The following is an 8075-nucleotide window of genomic DNA, read 5'->3' as shown; positions in this document are numbered from 1 at the left end:
CTTGGGTTGTTACCGACATCTGGTGAAAATGTCATGTCATTAGCGCCTCTAGTAATATATTTACTGAGAAAAATGGTGACGTGCTTATTTTACCCACTGTATATTGTCACCTGGTGGATAAGTGACAACAAAATGTGTGACAGCTTTCACCCTCATCTGTTAACATTAACATTGATCAATAACCTTTACAGACCTCAGTGCTTCTAAATTTAGCCTATAAATTTAGCAAGTGCTAATCCACTAATAAATTTTAAAATTAGCAACAGCCCTAAAGCACTAATCAGGAAATTAGTTCCCCTATTAGTGCTTTAGGGAACTGTGCCYACCACTGCTGAAACTTCTTATTTTTGATTTAACTGAAACTTTGCAACTCCTCAGCTGCAAATTGTTGCTGGAACTTGAACGTTTCCAGCAAGCTGACTGATTTTWAATGAAAAAGGTTCATCTCACTGGCTATGGCTTCATATAATCTAATGCCAAAGGGCGAATTCTTTAACTGCAGGTCAAATGTGTTTTCTGCAGTGGAAAGTTTGATAATAATAATTAAAAAAGGGAGGAGATAAGGTCAGAGAAATRTGCAGCATGGGCAGAAATTGAACAAAATAGAGGACATGTTTGAAAGAAAAACAGTCTATGATTGATACTGAGCCTCAGTTTGTTRAGTCTGGTTTCCAGGACATCTGTGAGCAACTTCCTTTTTCATTTGATTCCCTCTGGCTCAGATTTTCACTTTTGAAGCGGGGGGAAAATCTGTTTTTTTTCTTTTAAATCAATACATCCAAGCCTCCATCACACCATTTTTATATTAGCAAATTWAATTTCCAGATCCTGGTATCAGCCTCACAGTGGTCCTGTTTGTGTAAATAACAGGATAACARTAATTAGGAAGGAAGTGCAGAACCAGAGCTGCAGTGATCTCCATAGAAACAGGCTGAATGATTTGTTGGAGACAGACCAATGTATTGACACTAACTGTTGCTTTGGTTTCATGTGCTAAGAGTTAAAAGGATTATCTTTGGTTTTATTAAATAAGGAGCTAATAAGGTCAAATTAGATTCTAGCAATGCTGTTCTTACGTGAAAGAGACCAACTTTGGTTTTACTGGATTAAAATCMCAATATTATTCACAAACATTAAAGCTTTCAGAGATGTGATATTTTGCTAACAATGCAACCTTTCTTTCAGGGAAAAAAAAATCCTCCATCAGGTTTGATGCACGTTGCCATGCCAACGAAAGCTCAGCATCATCTCCATCCTCGGCGTGAAGGCAGAGAGGGATCACACGCTGCGTGTCGCCTTCACCGAGAACTCGCCTACATTCTGCCTGAGCTCACCCCTCACTTTCCTTCCATTCATCTCACTGCAGCTTTTTTTAAGGTCATAATGAGCTCCACTCCTCAGCGCCCACTGGCCACCTGCTGCAGCAGTGCATGCTGGGATCCATCAGCCAGACTGACACATTTGTGCAAACTGGAGGTGGAGAAGAAGTGGCCTTAAAACGTGACTGCACAAAAAAAAGGAAATCAGGATTTTGGTCATTGGGAGATAAATCCTAAGCTGTCTCTACAACTCTGTGCCCCCCATTCCTTCCCCTCACTCTGCTGTGACCCTCGCTGCAGCAGGATGTGGCTAATGAGAACTATAAATATCCTGGAGCAGACTTGCAGGACTTTGCACAGACAGAACCACATGCATGAGTGTGCACTCATAGTCGCACATCTCCTCCTACAGGAAAAAGAAAAAAAAAAAAGGTTTAATTGTGAACAAAGCTCCTCAGCAGTCAGAAGCAGACCCCCTCCCCCCMTCGCACTCGCAGACACCTTTCAGCCCACTTGCTTTTATTCTCCAAGCTGCCCTTCAGCTGCCAGTGCCAGTGTTGTGTGTGGGAGTCAGAAACATCACATTATCTAAGGGGGGCATTCAGAGAGAAGGAAAACAGCTTTGTGGGTGGAGAGGACTGTTCAGATACGGTGCATTTAATACTAGAAAGAGTCCCTTTAACATAAAAGGTTTGTAAAGTGGTCGATAAGCTGCCTGTTTTTTTTCTCTCATCTCTGAAGCCTATTACTTTAAGAGTGCTGACTCGGCACTGTGTTCAGCACAGCTGCCATGTTTTCCTCACCGTGAATCATCTGAAACACTGAAATGTGATGAATTGAGTCCAACATTAGAGTCAAATTTCATCTGTTTTTTGTTTTTCAAACAGCTGTTTGACCTACTTTGGTGAAGCGTTGACAAAAGCTGGATACATGAAATCCTTAGTTTATCTTCCCAAAACTAAACAGGAAATGTGGGTTTTGGCTGCTGAAGCTGAGGTTAAACAGAGCTGAGGTTAAACAGCTGCAGGCAGTCAGGGAAATCTACTAATCTAAGTTTTTACTATTATTGGCTTTTGTATTTTACAGATTATTATTGCTTTGTGTTTATACTTTTTTTTAACAACGGCAACTTTAGCATCTGTTATGGCAATATTTATTTAACAAAGACAGAAATACGTGGTCCAAGAATGAAGGTACTCCGTGAGATAATCAGCTGAGTTTTATTGCAACAACAGGAAACACAGAGAACCTGGCCTGTCTCTGTGCCTCTGCTTCTCTCTCTGTCACTGTCTCTCCACACTACTCACTGTTGAACACTGTTGAGAGGCCTCATATATATATTAGCAAACACCATAATGTCATCTTAGCAAGATTTAATACAAGGTCAATGGAAAACCCAAAGATAAACACAAGTGATATCTAAGAATGACTGTTGTTAGCAGATCTCGTTCTGACTTTAATCATTCTAGCTGCAGATGAACAGCATGTCATGAAAACCTAGGTCATTAAAGGATGTCATGAATTACTTGCTTAAACATAAAAGTATTAGTTCTATTACAGCATGTTTTGTTCCTCATGTGCTCATTTGGAATAAAAAAAAAAAAACTCCATGAATCCTTCCTGCTAACTGGATCAGCTTTATCTCTTCTGCAGATAAGAGCCACTCACAGCTAAATCAGTAAAACAGTAACTGTTTTTTTTTTTTTATCTCTAACCAGAGCTTCTTTGAATGAATCGTTCATGGTGGAGGGAATCTTTGGCCACCCTCGATTTAAATAATGTATCAGGAGGGTCAACTCCTTTTAGTTTTATTTGGTTTTTATTTTTATAGTGGTTTTCCCAGCTTAAAGAAATAAAAAAATAAGAAAACCAGGCCTTTAAAAATAAAGCAAAAAACTGAAGGACACATAGTGATTCAAACATCAAGAGAATAAAATGCACACTAATAATGATAATTAAAAAACAGTGTCCCGTGTGTAAATTTGACCTCGTCTGGTTGAAAAGTGAATTTGCCCAACAAGTATCGAAGCTCATATTTACATATTTATCTCTGGCTCAGCATCTCTGGTTCAGAATGACCCATTTTGAATACAAAGCAAAGACACAAGGATTGATAAGGTTGTTCCTGCTTTGCAGCTGACCTTGTCACCATGATCTGCCATGAGACAGAGCACAGACAAACTGTGAATGTGTATTTTAAAAGATACRCATGAACATTTTGTGAAATCTTACTGCCTCAGCCTCTCTGAGCCTGAATCTGAAACCTAATCTGAAAGTTTCTGGGAACAAATCTCTTAAAGCAACATGGAAATTGAGAGGATGGTCCTGGTTTGTCCTTCGAAAAGTGCTGTGCTTTGAACAGATAAGCATGTAAGGAAACGGGTTGGTGATTAGTGACTGGCCCGTATATACAGTATACCTCATTATTTAAAACTGTTATTTTTCTACTTATTATTCAGAGTAACACTAACACACCGTCTCAACACTTCTCATCAGTGCTGCTGTCAGCAAACAGTGATCAGGAACTACTTCTGACATGTTTGCAGGTTGGGTTTTTAGTACGAYGAAACATTTTATAGTACCCATTAGCACCACATTAAAATTATTCTAATGCCTTGATCATACCCTTCCTACACAGGAGGTGTCAGTATTGATAAAATACCACAAAACAAAACATTAAAAAAGGAAATAAAATTTAACTGTACCACATTCTTTTAACAGGAACTAGTTCAAGAGCATCCATATCTCCTTGGTGCTAGCTTGATGAGGCAGTTTCACATACCCCAAAGCTTGTCATGTGTTAACTTGGACTTTAAGATTTATTTATTTATTTAGTTAGTTAGTCAGTTTTGACAGAAACTCAAACGGAAAGTAAAATGTAAATCCGAAGGGACTTTGTTTTTCAGGTCCCATCTCGTTGTTGTGATGTGCTTCCTTTTAATTGTGCTGCTTTTAGTTTTAATATGAACCAGGGAGGATGTAGAGTGGGGAGGGTGATTACTGAGTGAGAACAGGTGTGATGATTACTAAWAGGAAACAGGTGATCATGATGGCAAACAGTGCTAAATGAGATGATCTGGTTGAACATTAGAAAAAGCTACTTGAACAGAATATATTCAGTTCCCAGACCTGACCAAGCACCTTTCACTCATGTCTGTTTCGATACATTTGTAAAAATCATCCTCCATAGAGGATCTGACACATTATTTTCAGCGTAGACAGCTCTATTCATGTCTCCATGGTTTGCCGTTTGTTCAGATCAGTGAATTTCCAAAGTGTCTCAAGTTGTACCGCAGCCTGTAAATCTCACCCCATTCTGCTCTATTTAAACGTGTCACATGGGCAATCTCCAAATTACCCTCCGTCGATTGGAAAGCATCCCAGAAACCCACCCCCACCCGTCCCCTCTTTTGCTGTCTTGGCGATGTGCTACATTATGAATTGGATGTAGGGGGGAAAAGTGGCATCAGAGACAAAACTGGAACATAAATGTAGACAAATAGTTCCTATTTTTCTGTTTTTGCTTATTTTTATTTAAGTACTTCCTATTTGTGTTTCCCTCTGCTTACCTCAAGACAAACTATACTAAGCTCAGTCTGTTTTTATTTGTGGTGGTGAATGTGTGGAGGAGTAGAAAAGACGACACAGAAACTTGATGCAGAACCTTGCTTTACTCACTCCAACTCACTCTGCCAGGTTAGCGCCAAAAACAATACACTTATTCACAAACATTCTTACATCACCACATCCTGTCTTAGTGGCTGTGAGTGGAGCCCACTAGTGGTTCACCACACACGCCGCCCTCGAACACCCAGTTAGGTCCATTACTAGTCCAGAACTTTAGGCTTGAGCAAACGACCCAAAATGCTGAACCTGGACTCTGAAGAACCAGTCCGATGAAGTTGAGGGCAACGAGGAGGGGCTGCAGAAGAGTTGCGCTCCGTTGGTTGTCAAGAGTCTCTGGAAGGAGGACAGCGGTCCGTTAGCAACGTGGAGGGAGGTCTGCCCCTGCAAGGAGCCTGGGCTGTAACCACCTGATCATCTGCCAGAACATGAGTGGGTTTAAGTCTATCTCATTACGACCTCCTAAATCTAAAAGGAAGTGTTTGAGACCTGGCTGGAGAACCCTAAACAGGCCATCATACAAGGGCTGTAGTGCTGTTCTGTGGGCATTGTGTCTGACAAAAACAAATTCAGAGGGCTCTRGGCTCTTAGGGACAAATGACTGTGGTAACAAATGATGTACCGGGCCAGGGACACGAGAAGAGTCCCCCTGAGGCGAAAAATGTTGCAACGGTGAAGCGAACTGTGGTGAGGGTACCTCAGGTAAAAACTCACCGGGGATGCTGCACAGGCTGACCAAAAATCAGCTCAGCTGGGGAAGTGCCAAGGTCCTCTTTGGTTGCAGTGTGTAACCCCAACAAGACTCACGGAAGACGGTTAATCCAGTTGTCACCGGTTAATGCAGCACAAAGTGCAGCTTTCAATAACCTGTGAAACCATTCACACAACCCATAAGCTTGGGGGTTGTAAGCGGTGGTTCCATCTATCTAAGTCCCCAGACCCTTGGCCATGGTAGACCAAAGCTCTGAAACAAACTGAGGACCTCTGTTAGATGTAATGTCAGAAGGGGGGCCGAAACGCGCAACCCATGTAGACATAAATGCCCGGGCCACAACTGCAGATGTTGTGGATGCCAGAGGAACCAGCTTTGGGCACCGGGTGGTATGGTCAATCATAGTCAGCAGATGTGTAAAACCCTGTGATGGAGGTAGAGGACCCACCAGGTCTATATGCACATGATCAAACCGCTGACTAGGAATGGAGAAAGCTTCCAAAGGTGCTTCGGTGTGCCTGTTGACCTTAGCACGCTGGCATGGGACACACGCTGCTGCCCACTCCTTACGCAGACCAGGCCAAACAAACTTTGAACTGACCAGTTTCACAGAGGCTCTAAAGCCCGGATGAGAAAGGGAATGTAAGGAGTCAAAAACACTACACTTATCCACAAACATTCTTACATCAYCACATCCTGTCTTAGCGTGTGTGAGTGAACCACTAGTGGAGCCCACTAGTGGTTCACCACACATGCTCCATTTGCACAGCTTTTAAAATGTCTCAGTTGTTCTTGAAGATTTAAAGATATTWCTTTGAAAATCTACCTTTTATTCTTCTTAAGTTGCAGAAATTATTAGAAACGGTGGACTGCTAATGTAGCTTTTGTGTCTCCCTCATTATTCTGGCATTAAATAAACCCACTGTCCTGAACACTGATGGGAGTGACAACACAGAAACAACAGACGGAAAAACAAAGAAAACTCTGTTCACATGGCAGTTATTACTATGATTACATGCMAATTTTGTTATAAAACAGGATTTTTTTGTTTTATTTTTGTTGCACAGTGTTCATTTAGTACAAACACTTAAATTAACCATTAAAAAATAACATGTCAAGGGTAAAATTATTGTCATAACCAGTTTACTTTATGAAAAAATGCTAAAAGAACAGTATTAGGTACTTAAATGTCGTACTTTTTTATTTACCAATTTATGTCATCACATTTAAATGTCTCATCTGTCTCGTGCTACAACTTAAATCAGTCTCGCTCTTTCTAAAATAACTAAAGATGAGGAGCTATCTGTTGGAGTGGAGAGCATCAGAGCTGTTATAAGGGCAATGTTTAGCCTGTAACAGCCACTCAGGACTGTTCAGTCTTTCATTACTGACTTTAAGGAGGTGATCTGACCATCCAAAATAATATTTACAGTGGCTCAGCTGGGGCGTGAATCCCCAGTGGCTCTCAGTGGCTACGAATGTTTGTTTGTTTTTTCTTACACAGACAGACATCAGAAGAGCTTTGAAWCAGAAACAAGTAACTCATTCAGGTGAAATCTGATGGGTTGTGATAAAAAAGGCATTTTTACAAATTCATATAACTAAGACATTTTAACAGTTTCTCTTGGAGGAATGTCCAATGGCCAGAAGGTGAAATAAGAAAGACAAAAAGACAACCTGACCAGTTCTTTCAAAAATAAACCCAAAGAAAAAAATCAGCTCTCAGACCACAAAGAGCTATAAATGATGGCTGCCYCATTAATGTGGTATTAATTATTTTTTCCTATTTTGTGCCAAATCAATTTGATGGTGGCACCAGGGGCAGATAACCATGGTCTGTGGCATCCATCTTCCTGAGAGGACTAATCTCWGTACATTAGAGAGAGAGTCCTTTAATTATAACAATAATTTGTGAAGTGGGCCTGAAGCCAAAGGAGACATCAAGCGCTTATCAAAGTAATCACATTCATCCTCTGACGTTGTGGTCCATTACATCATGACTGTTTATGGACCTTGCATCATCCCGGTAAATAAAAACATTACTCAAAGTGGAAGTAATGTAGGACCTAACTAATATACAAGAATATGTGTAAAGTGTTAAACTTTTATTAAAAATCTCCTCATCTTTGGCTTTCAGGCCAGAAAAGCCATTTAAGGCCTGGATCACCGATCGGAGGCCTTGATCATAAATCTGGCACGTGACGCTGAAAGATTCTGGCCTGAGTCTCAGCTGTGCAGCTCCTCCTATATTATATCTTTTAAAAATTCATGGCCCATTAAAACACAGAGACGCGGACATGGCTGTGGCGAGCAGATATGGTTCGACAGAGGCAGTGTTTTATGTGCACAAAGCATATGGAGCGCCTTTTCAGCACACATTTCTGCACATTTAGAAAATAATTAATATGGTCTGCATCTGG

The sequence above is a fragment of the Austrofundulus limnaeus genome, unplaced genomic scaffold (genome assembly GCF_001266775.1).
Source record: "Austrofundulus limnaeus strain Quisiro unplaced genomic scaffold, Austrofundulus_limnaeus-1.0 Scaffold965, whole genome shotgun sequence".
In the NCBI taxonomy this organism is placed as follows: domain Eukaryota; kingdom Metazoa; phylum Chordata; class Actinopteri; order Cyprinodontiformes; family Rivulidae; genus Austrofundulus; species Austrofundulus limnaeus.
The sequence above is the reverse complement of the archived record's forward strand: the minus strand, read 5'-3'. Positions refer to the sequence as shown.